We start from the raw sequence: 20,520 nt of genomic DNA on the forward strand, positions 1-20,520 counted from the left end.
TTTTATCTAGTAGTCTCCTTTTTGTGAAATGAGAAAGTATTTTAGGGCAGTGTCCACCCTGGGGCAAAAGGAACAATGGTCATTATTATTAATCACTGGTCAGAGTAAGGTGGGCCCAGCCTACACCTGTGAATTTCTATCACTCTTTCATCTCCCTTGGGAAGCATCTGCCTGTGAGTCAGGATTCTGCTAGAGGTGAGCAAAGGTTATATTGAAATAAGATAGGAACTTGCAGTATGTCTTGGTAGGCCATTGATAAGGACAGTCTAATTCCTGGAATGGATATCACTAAAATGGAATTACCCTTTAATAGAAGCCTCACAGGATCCTAAAATGATGGTGTGTTTTCCTCATCTGCAAAGCACATTGCCAAAACAGCCACAGAGGGGCTGGAGATGGGGATTGTGGTGAAGAAACCCAATTGTGAGCAATGTCATATATAATATCAAATTTTATTAAGTAGCCATGAATTAGAAATATATGTTCATTTGCTTCACGTTAATTCACCAAACACTTAAGATCCTAGGGCACTAACAATGTAGTCGATTTTTATTCTACCCATAATTAGTAATATTAATTCTCAGACCATACCTTACACTTCCAATTAATTGAAGTAACGAGCAGTGTAGGCTAGGAAAGGGTTAAACTGGTGGGCACAGGGTTTCAAGAGGCCTTGCCTAAGGGCAAGAGCTTATGGCCAGATAAGATACTGCCCAGTCACAGAGCTATCACTGAGCTGTTGAGGCCAGGTGGTGTCAAAAATCAGAGTTGTTTCCAGTGACATTCTGGTTCAAGGTACACAACTTATTTCAAGAAGAGTTGAGTTTGGGTCTAAAGATGATTTTCTGGCACACTTCATCCTGAAGAATAAGTGAGTGGGTGAAATCAAGCTGAGGATTGACCTGAGCTGAAACTTCCAGGATAGAGTTGGGACTTAGGTACTTGTAAATCCTTGACACATAAGCTGGATGGTCTGATACTGGGTCAGTGTGTGCTGCTGTGTCCCTGTACTAGGTATTACTCCTTTTATAGTTTACATGATGGAGTTGCACCAAACAAAGATCTGTTATGTTTGGTAAGCTCATGGGCTTAGGGTCTGTGGTATGATTTTATATATTTTCACATGTGATTATTTATTGGCACAAATTATTTATCAGTTCTTGCCTCATGCTGTGCCAATGGATATTCACTGTCGATGTAGGCAAATGAGATGTAAAATTTTTCTTTTTTTTTTTTTGTGTCCAGTCGTGGGGCCTGTACTCTGGGCCTGGGAACTGTCCCTCAGCTATTCAGCTCCTCAGCTCTACCACTTGAAACACAGTGCCCCTTCCGGCTTTTTTCTTTTTGCTTATGTGGTGCTGAGGAATCGAACCCAGGACCTCATGCATGCAAGGCAAGTGCTCTACCACTGAGCCACCTCCCCAGTCCTGAGATGTAAAATTTTTCTATCTGGCAATTATATTCATCTCAGGTTAATGCTATTACTTCACAAAATGATACAGATCAAGGCTAGGCCTTAAAGCTTCTGTTCTACACATTATACAGAAACACAGCTGTTTCTTGTCACTGTGACATCTGGAAGGGCCTTGGTACCTCAGAGGAAGATAGTGAGTTGTGTTTTTCTTGGTTTTCTTCCTTAGCTTTTCAAAATTTACCTACAAATGCACTCTTCCTGGTGGTTCTCTCAATTGTGAAGTGCCCAATGAGCAAGCCATGAAAATTGTATCACTTGCTATTGCCTCTTTCTAGAACTACATGAGGCAGTAATACCATTGTAGGATCCTTGATTGCCTTCCAGCATGAGATGGAGAATGAAGGGAAATCAGTCAGTCCTTACTAGATTTCTTCCTGAATGCTCATCCCAGCCCTAGAGCTAACATGTGGAAAGGCTGTCTGTGTATGGGGCCCCCTGTGCTTTAGAATCTGGCTCTGTGCAATGGGATCTTCTAGAAGTACTTTTATTTTGAATCCTGGTATTTTATTCAGCTAAGGCTTCTGTGAATGGGCTGAGAAGGGAGGAGGGGAGAACAGAGGAGAAGCATCCTAAACCACTAACAATAGGTTGTGGCACCAGTCTTTTCTGTGAAGTGACCAATTAATTACCAAATACTGGACTCCCTTTGGCTTCTATATGGAACTTTTCTTTTTGCTTTTTGAGATAGTCTCCCAATGTAGCCTCGACCTGGACTTGAAATTATAGCCTTCCTATCTCAGCCTCCTGAATGCTGGAATTACAGGCGTGCACCTCTACATCTTACATGGACTTTACAGATCTGCAATATTTGATAAGACTCGCAGAACAGCTTGAGAACTACTGATCGTCACTAGTGAGTAGGAGGCAGCCATTCATCTTGCCCCTTTTTAGAATGCCATCAGTGTGCTTTGTTTGGTTTGATGTTATGTTGTGTTATGTTATGTTGACGTGATGTTAGGTGAGAGTTGGCTCCCAAAATGCCCTGAGCTCCCCAATATTCATCAGGCCAATGCTTATATATTTCCTGTTCTCTCTTTAATATTTTATTAAGTTTTAGAGAAACTTAGACCCTGGCATGTGTAGATAGCATTTCTAAACCAGTCTACTGCAGCTTCCTCACCTGCAGAGACCTGGGTTTACCTGTGGCTGTGGTTCCTGCTTCAACAAATGGCCCCAGGCAGAGGGAACTCAGCTGGTTTCTTACTTTATTAGTGAATTCAGTCAAGCAGTTTAATTGGCAAGCTAATAGCCACTCCTCACCATAGGTTGGAGGTGAAGTGTTCAAGGTTGATTAATTGCAGTTGTGGAAAGCTGCAGGGATGTGGGATGTAGGGATGTGGCTGCCCTGTGGGAGAGGCTGCTTCCAGGGCTACACTCTGGGAACATGCTGAACCTTTCATTTCTATGCACTCATTTGTAGGGCTTCCCCAGAAAGATGGACATGTGAAAAAGGAAAGAACAGTATCAATAAATTATTGAGGATTGTAATACTAACCAGTAGGACCGTGAGAATTTGGAGCATTTAGCCATTTCTCGTCTAACATTTCAAGTGTAAAACTTCCAAGGACAAGAAACTGTCAAGCCCAATTTCTAGCTTTGTCCCCGCCCCATGGTATTATTGTCCTCAGGGAGGCCAGAGCTCTATTGTAATATTTTCATTCCTCATTTTTTCCAGTCCTGGCAGTGAACTCAGGGCCTGGTAACTATCCCTGAGTTTTTTTTGTTTTTTGTTTTCTTTTGCTCAAGGCCGGCGCTGTACCACGTGAGCCACAGCGCCACTTCTGTCTTTGTCTGTTTATGTGGCACTGAGGAATCACACTCAGTTCTTCATTCATGCTAGGCAAGCATTGTACCACAAAGCCACATTCCCAGCCTTCATTCCACATTTTTAACTTTAAATAGTAATTACCAAATTGTAGTAGGAATTTTAGTCAAGGCTATGTACTCTCAGCCAGAACCCAACAGACTTCCACCTACCACATGAAGGGTGTTTAGACAGACAGTAGAACAGGGAAGGAAGGTGTTAGATAAGTATTAGCCTTGCCATGAAAGATGGAACTCTTTCATAGAATGGAGAACACTGGGAAATCTGATTCCTGAAGCAGTGTGGGAAGGATGGTGTTAACAAAATGTGGAGTTTTAAGAGTAAGATTGGTATTAATACTAATATTAATAATAAGATTGGTAGTAATATTAATATTAATATTGTTAATATTAAAGACAAGATAATATTTTTAAAATATTTCCCCACTTGTCTCTAGACACATGCCTGTTATGGCAACTACAGCTATTAAGAACATTCAGTTCACCTGGAAATTACTCAGAGAGTAGACTGTATGTGTTCTCATAACACATACACTGATTAGTTTGGTTGAACCTATCCATGAGTCATACATGGATCAAAGCATTGAATAGTACATAACAAGTTACACAATTTTTTTTTAAAATTTAATTTAATTTTATTTGTGAACATACTGTACAGAGGAGTTACAGTTACATGGGCAGGATAATGCGTACATTTCTTACCAAGCATTGCAGCTTCCTCCTTTGTTTACCCTTCACATCCGTTCCCAGCCTCCCCCCTCCCCCCCTAATCCCAATCCTTCTCCTCCCCCCCCCCCCCCCCGCACCCCCCCCCCCCCCCCCCCCCGCACCAATGTTGTAAAGCTCGTTTTGGACATGACAACTTGTACTTCTCATTGTTGCAACAGATCCACCTGTATCCTTAAACAACTGGTTTTTCCCCATCTCCTCCACAAGTTATACTGACATCAAATATAGTGAAAGCAGGGGTTATACTGTGGGGGAGGGACATACAAAGCAACAAAGAGATAATCTTATAAATGTGTTAGAAACACATGCATGAAAGAAAAAAACATTAAAATATACATCTAAGGGTTCATTTTCCTGACATCACATTATCTGACCTTTTCCGCTTGACTCATACATATACTAGATATTACAAATAAGGGAAACCATGGGACCTATGTTTCTTTGGGCCTGGATTACTTCACTTAATATAATTTTTTCCAAGTTTTTCCATTTCCTAACAAATGGGGCAATGTCATTCTTTCTGATGGAGGCATAGAATTCCATTGTGTATAGATACCACATTTTGTTGATCCATTCATCTACTGAGGGGCATCTGGGTTGGTTCCATATCTTAGCTATGGAAAATAATGCTGCAATAAACATAGTTGTGCTGGTAGCTTTAGTGTGGTCTTGTTTGTAAACATTAGGGTAAATGCCCAAAAGTGGGATTGCTGGGTCATAGGGGAGTTCTATGTGAAGTCTTTTGAGGAACCTCCATACTGCTTTCCAAAGTGGTTGAACAAGTTTACATTCCCACCAACAATGAAGTAAGGTTCCTTTCTGTCCACATCCCTTCCAGCATCTGTTGTTGTTAGAGTTCTTGATTTTTGCTGTTCTAACTGGGGTGAGGTGATATCTCAATGTTGTTTTGATTTGCATTTCTTTTATGGCTAGGGATGTTGAACATTTCTTCATGTGTCTATTGGCCATCCTTCTTTCTTCTTCAGAGAAGTTTCTCTTTAAGTCTTTAGCCCACTTATTTATTGGGCAGTTGTTTCTTTGAGGATTTGTTGTTGGGGGGTTTAATTTTTTGAGTTCCAAGTATATTTTAGATATGAGACCCTTGTCCGTTGTATGGCTAGTAAAGATCTTCTCCCAATCTGTGGGCTTTCTATTGATCTTGCTAGCTATGTCATTTGCCCTGCAGAAGCTCTGCAACTTTATGCAATCCCATTTGTCCAACCTTTCTTTGATTTGTTGTGTTTCTGAGTCTCTATTCAGAAAATTTCGGCCTGAGCCAGGGAGACCTAGGGTTTCTCCTATTCCATCCTGTAATGTTTTCACAGTGTCTTCTTTGAGTTCAAGGTCTTTGATCCATTTGGAGTTGATTCTGGTGCAGGGTGATATATAAGGATCCAGCTTAAGTTTTCTACATGTAGTTAACCAATTTTGCCAGCACCATTTACTGAAGAGGTTGTCTTTTTTCCATTCTATTGTTTTAGATCCCTTATCGAAATTAGATGGCTATAGGTCTGTGGGTTCATTTCTGGGTTTTCAATTCTATTCCATTGGTCCTGAGGTCTGTTCTTATGCCAATACCAAGCTGTTTTGATTACTATGGCTTTATAGTAGAGTTTGAAGTTTGGTATTGATATTCCTCCAGCAGTGTTCTTTCCATTCAGGAGCGTTTTTGCTATTCGGGGTCTTTTATTGTTCCATATGAATTTTTGGATTGCCTCTTCTATTTCCTTGAAGAATGAGGTTGGAATTTGGATAGGTATTGCGTTGAATTTGTAGATAGCCTTGGGAAGTATTGCCATTTTCACGATGTTAATCTTTCCAATCCAGGAGCATGGGAGGTTTTGCCATTTTTTAAGTTCTGTGTTGATTTCCTTTTTCAAGATTTTAAAGTTTTCATCATAGAGGTCCTTCACTTCTTTAGTTAAGTTAATTCCTAGGTATTTTATTTTTTGTGGGGCTATTACAAATGGAGTTGCTTTCCTAATTTCAGCCACACTTTTCTCATTGTTGGCATACAGAAAAGCCATTGATTTTGGGGGGTTGATTTTATAACCTGCTACTTTGCCAAAGTTTTGAATCAGCTTGAGTAATTTGGGAGTGGAGTCTATGGGATTCTTTAAATACAAGAGGGAGAGTTTTATTTCTTCTTTCCCTATTTGGATCCCCTTTATGTCTGCATCTTGTCTTATTGCTGTAGCTAGGCATTCTAATACTAGATTGAAGAGAAGTGGAGAGAGTGGGCATCCTTGTCTTGTTCCTGAGTTAAGAGGAAATGGCTTTAGTTTTTCACCATTGAGTATAATGCTGGCTGTAGGTTTGTCATATACAGCCTTTATTGTATTGAGGAATGTTCCATGGATTCCTAATTTTTCCAAAACCTTCATCATAAAGGGGTGTTGGATCTTGTCGAATGCTTTTTCTGCATCTATTGAGATAACCATGTGGTTCTTATTCTTGCTCCTGTTGATGTGATGAATAATATTAATTGATTTGCGTATATTGAACCAGCTTTGCATCCCTGAAATGAATCCTGTTTGATCGTGGTGTATGATTTTTTGGATGAATTGTTGAAGTTGATTGGCCAAAATTTTGTTGAGAAGTTTTGCATCAATGTTCATCAAAGAAATGGGTCTATAGTTCTCTTTCTTTGATGAGTCCCTGCCTGGTTTTGGGATGAGGGTTATGATGGCTTCATAGAATGTGTTCGGTAGTGAGCTTTCTCTTTCAATTTCATTGAAGAGTTGGAGGAGTATTGGTGTGAGCTCTGCTTTGAAGGCCTTGTAAAATCCCGCTGTAAAACCATCTGGTCCTGGACTTTTCTTAGCTGGGAGGTCTCTTATTGCTGTTTCTATTTCAATGCTTGATATGGGCCTGTTAAGCTGGTTTAACTCATCTTGGTTTAGTTTTGGCATGTCAATATTTGCTAGGAAAAGGTCCATTTCTGTCAAGTTCTCAAACTTATTAGCATAAAGTTTTGAGAAGTATTCCCTTATAATGTTCTGAATCTTGGTTGTTTCCGTGGTGATGTTTCCATTCTCATCTCTGAGTTTATTAATTTGGGTGTGTTCTCTTCTTTTTCTGATAAGATTTGCTAAGGGTCTGTCAATTTTGTTAAGTTTTTCGAAGAACCAACTCTTTGTTTTGTTGATTCTTTCTATAGTTTTTTTGGATTCTAATTCATTTAATTCTGATTTAATTTTGATTATTTCTTTCCGTCTACTGGATTGGGGTTTATCTTGCTGCTCTTTTTCAAGGAGGTTTAGATGTGTCATTAAATTGCTAGTTTCAGATCTCTCCAATTTGTTGATGTAGGAGCTCAGAGCTATAAACTTGCCTCTGAGTACTGCCTTTGCTGTGTCCCAGAGAAGCTGGTAATTTGTGTGTTCATTTTTGTTGAATAGCATGAACATTTGAATTTCCTTTCTAATCTCTTCCATGACCCACTCTTGATTCAGCAGTGTGTTGTTCAGCCTCCATGTGATACCAGACTTTCTTTGGTGGCTTTTGGTGTTGAGTTCTAATTTTATTCCCTTGTGGTCAGAGAGAATGCAAGGTATAACTTCAATGTTTCTGAATTTAGACAAGTTTGCTTTGTGGCCTAAAATGTGGTCTATTTTAGAAAATGTTCCATGTGCTGCTGAGAAGAACGTGTATTCGGATGCTGCTGGGTGAAATGTTCGGTAGATGTCTGTTAAGTCTAGGTGATCTATGCAGCTGTTTAGATCTGCGGTTTCTCTGTTGAGTTTTTGCCGAGTTGATCTATCTAGTGGGGAGAGTGGTGTGTTAAAATCCCCAACAATTAATGTCTTTGGATCTATATGGGATTTGAGGGAAAGTAGTGTTTCTTTGATAAATTTGGGTGCTCCATTGTTTGGCGAATAGATATTTAGAATTGTAATATCCTCCTGAAGGAGAGATCCTTTAATTAGTATGTAGCGACCTTCTTTATCTCTTCTCATGAATTTTAATTTGAAGTCTATTTTATCTGATATTAAGATTGCAACTCCCGCCTGTTTATGGGGGCCGTTTGCTTGGTAGATTTTGTTCCAGCCTTTAACATTGAAAATGTGTTTGTTTTTACGGGCAAGATGTGACTCCTGCAGGCAGCAGATAGAAGGATCTTGTTTTTTAATCCAACTAGACAGTCTATGTCGCTTAATTGGAGAGTTCAGTCCGTTAAGGTTAAGAGATAGGACTGAGAGGTATTTGGGAGTTCCTGCCATGTTATCCACCTTCTTGGGGGCTGCGAAAACTGGGTTCTTCCTATGGTTCTTCGATTCTCAGTTTGGGTGCAGTTTCTTGGCCTTTGTTGTGGTCTTGTTGGTTTTCTATGTGTAGGACATCTTTAAGAACCTTTTGTAGGGCTGGTTTGGTGGAGATGTATTGTTTCAATTTTTCTTTGCTATGGAAGGTTTTTATTTGGCCTTCAGTTATGAAGGAGAGTTTAGCTGGGTACAGTATTCTTGGTTGATAGTTGTTTGTTTTTAGGGCATGGCATACATCATTCCAGGCTCTTCTTGCTTTGATTGTCTCTGCTGAGAAATCTGAGGTGATTCTAATTGGTTTCCCTTTATAGGTGATTAACCTTTTCTCCTTGACAGCTTTAAGGACCTTTTCTTGATCTGAGTTGATCCTGTGTGGATTATAATGTGGCGGTGGGATGTCCTATTCTGGTCTGGTCTATTTGGGGTTCTAAAAGCTTCTTGTATCTGAATAGGCCTATCTTTTTGTATGTTTGGGAAGTTCTCTGCTAGGATCCTGTTAAACAAATTTCCTAGACCATTAACTTCTGTTTCTAGGTGCTCCTCTACACCCATTATCCTTAGATTAGGCCTTCTGATGGTGTCTTCCAGGTGTTGGATAGATCTATCATACTTCTTGGACTTGTCTTGGATGGTTGTATGTTCTTTCTCTATAATATCTAGGCTGTCTTCAATCCCTGAGGTTCGATCTTCTGCATGGTCTAACCTGCTGTCAAGACTCTCTACTTTGTTTTTTATCTCTTTTCCTTCTAATTGGTCAGCTTTGATGGCTTCAAGTTCTTTGTTGAAGCTCTGTTTTAGGTCTTGTATGAATTTCTTTACTTCCTTAATTTGGTGTTCAGTGTTTGTTCTCAAATCACTTAGTTGATTGGTTATGGTTTCTTTGGACTCCCATTCCTTCTGTTGGGTTCCATTCAGCATTCCCTTTGTGGTCTCCCTGACTTCCTTCAGCTCTTTGTTAATGGATTCCATGAATGCCTTTAGTGATCTTTGTGTGTTCTCTACCTGGTCTCTCAATTCCTGAATTACTCTTTGATTAGCTTCCTCCCGTTTGTGGGATTCCTGCAGTTCTCTTTCCTCCCGTTCGTGGGATTCCTGCAGTTCTCTTTTAGTGTTCTCAGCCTGCTCACGCCATTCCTCCCTTTCTCTTTGAGTATTCTCAAGTTGTTCACGCAAATCCTGTATCAGTTTTTGAGTAGCTTCCTCACGCTTATGATATTCCTGTATAAACTTTTGGGATGCCTCCTCTCTCTCCCTATCACGCTCATACAGAGTCCTTTGTAAGTTGTCAAACTTCTCATTTATCATGTTTGCCACCAGTGTTTGTAGAGCTATTTGGGAACTCTCCTCTGGATTGCTCATTATCTGATCTGACCCCTGATTATCAAGATTGGGAATTGAGATACCCGGATTTGCCATTTTTCTTGTGTTTTTCCGGCTTACTCTGCCCATTTGAGATGAAAATAGCACCAGTTTTGTGCTAGAACACTATCTTAAGGCAACCATCAACCAACGTTTGCATTTATACAGTCAATAGACTACAGATACAATCTAGTTCAACAGATACATCTATTCAACATCAAACAACTATATGTTAATGGGCTTCGAACCGCAGAGAAGAATTTGGAAAACCAGAAATTTTTAGGGTTAGGGAGAGATGTGGGTAAAAATTAGGAATAGATTGGTGTGGGGAGGCACAGGGAGAGTTAACTATGTCCTAATCTCAATGCAGGAAATAGGTTGGGTAGGATGCAAGTAGAGAGGGAGAGAAAAAGAAGAAAGGGAAAGGGAAATGAAAAGAGACCAGAAAAAAAAATAGAAACGTAAAAATTAATATAGTTATGGAGATTGAAAGACCATCTATTTAGAGAGGAATATGAATATAATGAGAAAACAGGAGGGAGATAGAGGAGATGTGAAAAACTTAAAAAATGCTTAAAATATTATATAGATATAAAGAGGTAGTACTGCTATTAAGGAATTTAAGTCTCAGAGGTTTTGGATTGAGTAATAAATTTGTGGATTAAGTGTGTACACAATGGGGGATAGGGTCTACTAGTTAACTATAGGTTTATCTGAGGATGAGCAGGACAAGAGTTAAGTCACATACAGAAGAACAAAAGAAAGAACAAGGTGAAAAGGATAAGAAAGGGAGAAAAAAAAAGATCAGAAGTTCAGTAGAGCTAGACAAAAAACAAAAAGATAAGAAAGAAAGAGAAGACAAGAAAAGAAAGGAAAACGTACATTCACGTATTCCTAAAATAAAAATTATAAGAGGGAAAAAAATTTACTGGAAAACAATTATTTTTTCAAAAAGGCAAAAATAAAAAATTAATAAAAGTTTTAGAAAAGGAAAAAAAAATTATATATATATATATATAAGGTCCCCCCCCCCAAAAAAAAAAAAAAGAAAAAAGAGAAGAAGAAAAAAAAGTTCTTTGATTTTTTTTTAATTTTTTTTGGGAGGGGTGGGAAGAATCCTGTATCTCCCTTTTGTCTGTAACCAGCCTCTTGTTGGAGTCTCTGGTCAGCTTGAGGTTCTGTGGCTTGATTGGTTTCTTAAGTCAGTTTGTTCGAACAGGCAGAAAAATGCTCTGCTTTACCCAAGATTTTGAGATCCCCCTCCCAGGTTAGTTTAATGGGAGGGTGATCTGCTTTGAGAATCACAAAAGAGGGGTGATGAGGATAGGTTCTGGTAGAGTTGAGGCCTTTCAACAAACAGTAGCTTTTCCCTGGGGCTATTTTGTGAAAAATTCACAGAGCCCACCCTGGAGCCATTCTCAGGGTTTCTGTTTTTCAATTGATTGTGGAGGCTGCTAGAGGGAGGGGCAGCCTCTGGCTCTGGTTACCCAGTGAGGAAAGCCACTCCAATGGCTGGTGCCTGAGCTGGGTGACTTTTCCCTGGATGGAGCTGAGTCTGGCAGGTCACTTCGCCGTTAAGTTCTTGTGACCTGTTAAATGGCTCGTTTTATTCCAAGGCCTGAGTTGGAGCTAGTAGCTCCTCCAAGTTTTGTCGGTATCCAAGATGGAGATCACCGGTGCTGGGGGGGGAGGGGTGGCCTTCCCTCCTCTGCTCCCTGAGAAGGAGTGAGGACGTCGGGATCCTGGGTCGTCTCTGGTCTGCAAAGTGCAGGATGAAGATGTCCGCTCCTTGTCGGTTCTTGCTGGTGTTGAGTAGAATCCTCTCGCCCGCTGCGTCTGGCTCCTTCGTCCCGGACTCTCTGTGTGAGCGCTCAGGTATGGCCGCGGCTGCGGTCGCCGCTGCGACCTTGCCGCCGCCGCGGCGGCTGCTGGCAGGCACTCAGATGTGTCTCCTTGTCTTGGCTTCCCCTCTCTTGTCTAACTCTCTGTCCTGTGATGGCACACTTGGTGTGATTCTCTGGCTTAGGACTGTTCACTGGAACTCTAAAACTGCTTTCTATGCGAGAGCTTGTTCAGATTCCAGCTTCTCCTCCGCCATCTTCCCGGAACTCTGCTCTGAAATTCTTAATTCTCCCGGTGTATTGACAAGGTTTTTAGGGCAATGTTTAACAGAAGCATTCATTCCTATTGAAGTCTTGTTCCTGATTATAAAGTAAATAGTTTTTAATATTTTTTACTTAAAAGTTGTGTATTAATGGCAGTTATCATTAGTGAGAATGAACCAATCATTACCTTTCATTTATTTTTCAATCCAGTCCTTATTTAAAATTAAATAATATAATCGTAGAAAAAATGTAAGGTAAATTTGCAAACTTCCCCACTGCTTCCTTATTTCATGACAACTGCCTATGCTTTCAGCTCTATAGATGTTCACCTATCTTCCAACAGCTTGGAGGAAAAGTCATACAGAAAGTGAAACTGAGCATCACTTTCCAACCTTGAGGTCATTAAGGATCAGATTGAATTTTGGGTGAAGGTGTGAACTCATACAAATAACAAACGGTATAAATCAGGGTTTTAATTTTCCTTGAGAGCCTGTTATTACAGATTTACTAGCATACCTTCATCAGACTGACGTTTCCTACAAGTTTGGACATTTTTCTGTTAGCTAAAAGGGCAAGAAAGAAGGGAGAAAAGAAAGGAGAGCGTCAATCATTGTGTCTATTAATCTGTGCATGATGATTTTTTTGTCTTCAGCTATGGTGGTGCTTGCTTCAGGTGTCCGTAAGTAGCAGCTTCTAGCTAGCTGTGCAGCAACCTCAGCCTCTGGTAAGTTTCCTGTTGTCCTCTTGTAAATTTGCCCTGAACTACCTCAGAAAGTGTTTTATGCTCTTAGCTATTTTTCATTCTTAGAGCTATAAATTCAATTACACTGTATTTAATGAAATTGAAGACAATTGTTATGATATATTTTATAGCTTTTTTTCTTGCTTAGTATGCATTTGTCTGTGGTTTGGCTAACTTTTCCTTTTACTGAATGTCAGTAAGTGCTCCTAAAGGTAATTCAGGTTGGAAAGGATCATTGGAATTTATACATTATTTCCAAGTATGTCATCCCTTTTGAGTTGATAAACAGGTTAGAGAAAGTTGACTAGACAAATGAGGTACTTATGAAAAACTAAAACTGAGGAATTTAAAATATATATGAGCCCATATCAGAGCTACAGGGAGAAAGCCAAGACACATCATGACACCTCTATGCTGTGAAGGTGCTATGTGTAGTGCCAGGGACAAAGTCCCAGGACCTCTGTGGGAGGTTAGAAATATACCATTGAATAGAAGGACTCCACAGGAAGCCTGTGCTCAAAAGGGATGGGCTAGAGGCAAGGGAAAAAGGGTAGAGCAATGAAGAAGAGAGGGGTAGAAAAATGCAGATGTATTACATAGAAAATTAGGAAGAGTGAGGGAAGAGGTGTGGACAGAGTTGTTGAGAATTTTGAAAGGGTGACGTTGACCAAGATACATTGCATTTAGAAAACCCACTGTGAAATGGCAACTCCTTTCTACAACTACTTAAAGATAATGTAAAAAATTAATTTAATAATAAGAAAGTAAGGATTACCTTTCATGGTAATGTTGTGAAGGGATTTATGGGAAGACTCTTTGGAGATGTATTAATCTATTCATGCTAATACTACTGAATATGTTACTTTTGCTATTATCAAAAAACCCACATCAAGTGATTTAATGCTAATATAGTTAAACTCAAATTTTCTTGTACTCTTTAAGGGGTAAAACTATTTTTCAGTGAAAGATGAACTTGTTTAGGAAGTACAACTTAAATTTAATGCTGCTGCATGTAAGTTCGTTGTTGTAAATCATGGTGGTTTAACTACAGAAATGAGTATTTTTCTCCCATTTTCGAGTATTTTGAATTAGAGAGGTTAATTAGGACTTGAATTCAGTGTATTTCTTAACCATCACAAGTGAACATATTAATTATGGCAATGTATAAGATTCTGATGTCAACTATATTGTATAAAACATGAGTGAGTATACTGATTATTGTGACTCATACAGGCAGTTGCTTTGGGTTTTGAAAATTATAAGCCTGATCTAGTGAGGAAAATGCTGGTTAAAATGCCCTTTCTCTACATTATGGGATTTGTAGATTTTTTTGTCAGTTGTAGGGCTAGAACTTTGGGCTTGGGCACTGTCCCTCAGCTCTTCAGCTCAATGCAAGTGCTGTACCACTTGAGCTACAGCACTACTTCTGGTTTTCTGGTGATTTATTGGAGGTAAGACTCTTACATACTTTCCTACCCATGCTGGCTTAAAACCCAGATCCTCAGATCTCAGCCTCCCGAGTAGCTAGGATTCCGGGTGAGTCACTAACCCCTGGCTGATTTGTAGAGTTTTACTGTGTGACATCTCATTCTCTTAGCTTCTCATTTATGTTGTAATCATTGGGCTTCCAGAGTTTTTATTCAAAAATCAGGCCTATTGCAAATATCACAACTTGTTCTGAGTAGTTTATACACAGCAGCTGATCACTGACTCATACTTGGTACCTGAACTGGATTAGAGAGTTATTGGGCATAGTTTAGGCTGGTGATACATGAACTTAACCATCTTCTTGCACCCCAGTATCATTTCAACACATAGGAATTATAATTGACCAATTAAATAACCCACATTTTGTGGTTCCATTTCTTCATTTAATTTAAGCATATGCTCATGTAGCATTGTTAAAAAATTATTTCTCACAATGTCACTAGCAATACATGTAACAGAAGAGTCTTTGAAGGGCCCTGAGTGCAGGGATTAGAGACCTGTGCTGAGACCCAGGCATTCCTCCAGAGCAGGAGAAGAGAGGCCCCATCCTAAGGGTTGCACATTGTGACCCCTGACATGTCACTATATTTTGGTCAGTTTTTCCAGTTTTTCCAGTTGTCTAAAAGAAAAATCTGGTTATTTTAGAGATAGCAATGGCTTGGTGTTATTTTACACAGAATCAAATGCTCCTAGAATTTACTTTTGAAATCTGTCTCTGAGGTTCTTCTAGAGGTCCAGTTTGATGTTTGAGATTTGGTGTCAGATACACTGTTTGCAAGAGAACCCCAATTCAATATAATTTTAACTTTTCACATCTTGAAACATGAACAAGCTTTCAATGTTCAACATTAACATTAAATTGCTATAAATTAAAAGTTCATTCATATTTCTCATATAAAGTATAGCTGATGAAATCTGCAAAATTGATGACAAAAAAACAGTCTGTGATATTCATCTTTATTTCCTTTCTTAATGTCCTTCCCTACAAGTTATAATTCACTGAGATGTCCATCCCCCAAACATTCAGAAAAATCTATTCACAGTAAATTTTGTGAGGGTTTCATTCTAATTCATTCTGCATTTTGCTTTTGTTGGTTGTCTTTTTGTTTCCACAGTCTTGCTACTTAAGGAACTGTGAAGGATTTCAGATACTACTGCCTCCTAGCTGTAGGTGACATCAGTCATGAACACTGAGTGCAGGTATGGTGACAAGGACATGATCTTGCCAGAGGTATGTAATTAACTAGGAAGTAACAGAGATGACTTATGTCTCTTTGCTCTTCCTCACAAGTGCTTGAATATGTATTAATTTCCACACAGAAAGCCCACTCTCTCTACATCTCACATTCTGAAACCATGGGTTGTAAAGTCACGCATATCCCATACACCCTGTACACATTGGAGGCACTAGACACACTGCTGTGGTTTCAAATTTGATTTCAATTTACCAAGAGTGAAATTTCAGAATGATGTGATTTAATATAAACAGATATGATTGAACCATTAGTTTCTACACTGTAGTTCTCAGCCTTCCTAATATTGAGTAATTGATATTTTTGCTCAACTCATCGGTTTACTATCTGTTGGTAGATCAGGAATGTGTCTAATGTTTTCCATGCAGTTAATAACTGAGTATTTTAGGGATTATCTTATGAAAAGGGATCATATTTATTTCCCACTCCCTTGCCATAAATTTATGGTTTAGGCTTTAGGAAAATAAGTAAATTTAAAAAGTATACAATTAAAAACCAGTATTCACTAGATCCAGGGGAGAACCCTAAGGGTACAATTCTCAGAAGGACAAATTCATGGACAAACAAAATAAACACCAGGAAAATGTACTCTAAAGGTAGGGGTAGTGGGATAAAATGAAAGAAGTAAACAAATGAAGTGAGGCAAGGAGGGGATAAGGCAGTCATAAAATTCAGTGCACAACTTAGAAAATTTAGATAAGAAATGGTGTTGAGAGGGGATGATGGAGAACAATGAAAGGGATGACATAAAAAATAATATTTAGCTTTGCTTTAAAGATACTAAATAGGACCTCTATTTTCAATGTGCACATGGCCAAATAGCACATAGAAATAGAAAATCCACTGTTTCTTAATCAAGGAATTGTTTTGTAAAACTTGGGAGAGGTTTGATGATTTGGCTATTTCTCTTTGTGCATCTCACAACATGGTTGTACAGATATCTCCATAGTAAGCTGACTGATTTTCTTTGAGGAGGGAGGTCTGTTCCTAGAGTGGTATGGATGGATTATATATGAGGTCTGGTTTTGGTTTTTGAGAAAACTCCAAACTAATTTCAATAGATTAGTTTACCTTCCCACCAACAGTAAATAAGAATTCTGTTCCCTCTGCAACCTCACTAGCATTTGTTATATTTCTTGTGTGGGTGCGTGCGTGTGTGTGTGTGTGTGCGCTTGCGTGCGTGCGTGCTTGCATGTGTGTGTGTGTGTGTGTGTGTGTGTGTGTGTGTATGTGTGTGTGTGTGTGTGTGCTGACTCTGGGGCTTGAAATCAGGGTTTGGGCATTATCCCTGAGTTCATTGCTGAAGGATAGTCTTCTGGCACTTGAGTCAGAGTACCACTTCTAGCTTTTTAAATCTCTCATGGACTTTTCTGCCATGATCCTAAGATCTCATCCTTATGAGTAGCTAGGATTACAGGCCTGAGCCACTGGTGCCCAGCTCTTATTGGTTTTCTTGAGATAACCATTCTTGTTGTGGTTTTGATTTGTATTTCCTTTATGCCTAAAAATGTTGAACAATTGTTCATGTATTTGCCACCTTACTTTGAAAACAGATAAGGAAAGTATCCACTACTTGGTCATTAAGAATGAAATGATGTAGTTTGCTAAAAATTGTATAGCCCTGGAGATCTTCATATTGGGTGAAATAGGCCATTCCCACAAACACATATATCACATAGTTTTCTCTCATTTGTAGAAACTAGGAGAAAACAACCAAACCACCAAGGGCAATGATATAAAACGGGGATTACAGTGGAGTGGTGTGTATTTGTGTATTTGTGTGTGTGTGTGTGTGTGTGTGTGTATGTGTGTGTGTTTGTGTAAATGCATTAATAACACTTGTTGAAATGACATGGGCAATTTAATGTAAATGAAAACCTTGAAACATTAATTAGATATTTACTCTTAAATCACTTGTGTTTGATGCAAATCTTGACAGTAACATTTCTTATATATTTTTAGAATCATAAATCATGATAGTGTTCCTATCTTTTCTTCAGCACCCAGTATGGGTCTGATATGAAGCAAAAAAAACCACAAAAAAGAAAAACACAAATTTCCTTAAACATGCCTCGTGTTCTGAATTTATTTTGGCTTCCAAATGGTTTGAGGCCTAAAAGGGGCAAGTGATGGTTTTTTTTTCATGTCATATAATTTTATTTAATTATCAAGGTGATGCACAGAGGGTTTACAGTTACAAATATCAGGTAAAGGGTACATTTCCTTTGGACAATTGTTTTTCCCGTCCATACCCACCTACAAGTTGTAAAGTTCATTTTCAACATACAGTGATCTATTTTTAAGCCAGTATTGTTTCTATTTAAACAAAGGTTCCTGCAGATATATTATGGATGTTACTAGGACAAAGGTAACAAGATTCCAGTAGAATGTGCCCATGGGCTCTTCAATATTGATATAACTGATTGAATATCAAAGCTTGTCTGAAATGATAGTAGCTTTTGGAAGGAGATACAACACAACAGAACAAGCTTGGACTGATGTCGATGTGGAGTCATGTGATGCAAGGGGAACATCCTCTGCTCAGATCCTCTCACATTCCTTCCCAGCATCAGATGGTCCATGTTAAAAAAAAAAAAAAAACCCACACATTCTCAGTGTTGTCACCAACCTTCAGAAAGGAAGTTATGATTTTTTGGATACCATCTGTTTATTGATCCTGGGATTCTAAAGTTGTATTTATACCGGACCCTACTCAACATACCCTTTTTTTTTAATAAGGTGGATCAGCAGGGATCATTGTACTGTCACTGCTTAATTCAAAATGGTATGTGGATTTATGTTAAAACCACGTGTTGCAGAAATGTACCTACCAGCACTGGGCCTAGCCTCTCTGTGCAGTTTCTGGTGTACACTGCCTGAGTCCATAGAAGAAACAACTCAAACTTGTTTCCTGTAACACATTCCTAGTTCAACTTTCAGCTTATAGAGCTTTAAAGAATATGCAGGTACATTGCTGGGCACCTGGGGCTCCTGCCTGCAAACCAACTCACTCCTGAGTCTGAGATCAAAATCTTGTCCCCCAAAGTGGCTCAGGTCAGAACAAGGCCAACATCCCATACTTTCTCTCAAACCAACTACACTATTCTCCATCCATGATTAGGATTCTACATTCCAGCAAAAGGAACAACAAAAGGCTTTAGTATCTAATTCCAAAAGTCTCAATAAACCATTAGTCAACAGCCAACATTCTGGAGAACAGGCTGATTGATCTGTTTCTATGCTTTCTGGAATTCAATGCAACCTAAACCAGTGACCCAACAGCACCAAGGATCACTAGACATGAATGTCAGCATGGCTGTCCCTACAGACCCCTATCATCCAGTGGCTGAGACAGCTTCTGTGAAGATTCCCAGAGAAGTGTTAATGGCAGATATAAGACAAACATAGGCTTTGCTAGTCAACATTCTGTCCTAGATGAATAGCCTGCAAGTACAACAGATAATGTTCCATCCGAACCAAGTTCATTAGTTTGAGGAACATCCCAGTAAGCTGTCTTCCCAGGCTTCCTCATCCTGACAACCCCAAAAGGCTTTGTGAAGTTTTTGTACTGATTAAATAACAGGATAGGGAAAAGGGGGGATTGAGGCTGAGTCTTCACTAGCATTATGTCATTTGCCCATCCCTTCTAGAAGCTTCTTTGAGGATGACCACAGACTGCCCATCCTTACACCAGCCGAAGGCACAAAGAGAAGTCAGTACATCTCATGACACACAAAGACTGTATTAAGCAATATGTATTTGAGGGGGAGACAGAGATTGTACTCATTCACAAAAAGCAGATTTGCTTTGCATGGACTGGAGTTAGTCCTCACAAAAAGGAGCCTCACAAGGAAGTACATGCTAAGCATAATATGCATGACTGCCTAACCCACCCTGAGGACATTGCCCTGGGCAATGGGTATGCTGCCCTGGGACATGTGTCTCCCTTGGCCTATGCTGTCAGGCATGGATGAATAGAGACACAGGCTTTCTGGGAAGCAAGTCTGTCCCAGCATTGTTATGGTTTGAGAGACTTCTGTCATTGAGAGGACGGCTATGGACAGTGTGGCTGGTTTGGGGAAGAGACCCTGCTGGTCTTCATTTGGACTCCTTCTTGGTAAGGAGGAGCCATGTAGGAGTGGGAATGTCTATCTGTGAGGGCTTGAAATTCTTTGTGGAAAGTTTTGTTGGAGGCAGAAAGCCTAACGTGAATTTTTTTTCTAGGATTCACCCAATGGTGTTCTTGAGTGTCTGGGCTTCAGGCCCTCCACTGTCTTGGATTCTGCTTGTTGTTAAGTCTTGGTTCTTGCTATTGGCTGACTGGATTTTTGAATTTGACAGTGAGTCTGCCTGACTGTAGACTTTTCTAGGGAAAATAGACATAAAAAACTTCATTATTCGGTTTCCGAACTGACTCTCCTGGGGATGCTGTGCTTTCTCTGACACAGGTAGGCTGGAGTTCTTCACAGTTCTTGTTTTCCTAACCTGGGCAGGAGAGTTCAGCTTCCAGCCTTGTGAGGGCCTCATTCCTGCTGGCTTTGCCTTCTGTGTTGGAGCTTTGGGCCTCTCACAGCTCTGTGTCTCATTATGCCCATGAAACATTTTGCTGTACCATGGCTGCTGGAGTTTAGATGTCTTAGGTTCTTGCTGCTTCGTGATTTGCACTCCCTTTGGCAAGGGAGTGCGTCGCTCATAGAAAGTGGATGTGCTGCTTCCAGAAAGGTTCTCTGAGCTAGTTAGAGAGCTCTGAGAAGCAAACATGTCGTCAGCAATCAGCATCTCGGGGGCACCACCTTGCAGGAATGGGTCAGCATTGCAGTCCTGAAGGATATCATCAAAAGGGGTGCTTTCACTTGTATTGGTTGATCCTGTGTGTTCTTTAAAGTATGAATCAAGTGGATAGTTGGAAATTGAAATTCTCGGTGGTAATAGTGTTTCAGTGGTCCTCACTAGTTCTGAATTTCTGAGTTTCAAGTTATTGAAATCCAGGTTAGTGGGCTTTTTATACTCTCCCATTTCCATGAGACCTTCTGTGTACTCAGAATTGGGTGCAACAAAGACCTCTTCAATGGACACACTGTGGCAGAGGTTTTTTTTTTCATTTGTTGCAGATATGCCCATTTCTGGGCTATTTGTTGTTTCTAAACTGCTTCCTTCTGATTCTGGCACAATGTTATGGTGCCACTTTCTTCCTAGTAAGATACAAGATGGAGTCTCAGAAAGCAGTCTACCTTCCTCTCCACTAGGAGAGACCTCCAAGGGACCACAGTTATGATTATCC

The sequence above is a fragment of the Dipodomys spectabilis genome, unplaced genomic scaffold (assembly GCF_019054845.1).
Source record: "Dipodomys spectabilis isolate Male_0828 unplaced genomic scaffold, ASM1905484v1 ptg000112l, whole genome shotgun sequence".
Taxonomy (NCBI): domain Eukaryota; kingdom Metazoa; phylum Chordata; class Mammalia; order Rodentia; family Heteromyidae; genus Dipodomys; species Dipodomys spectabilis.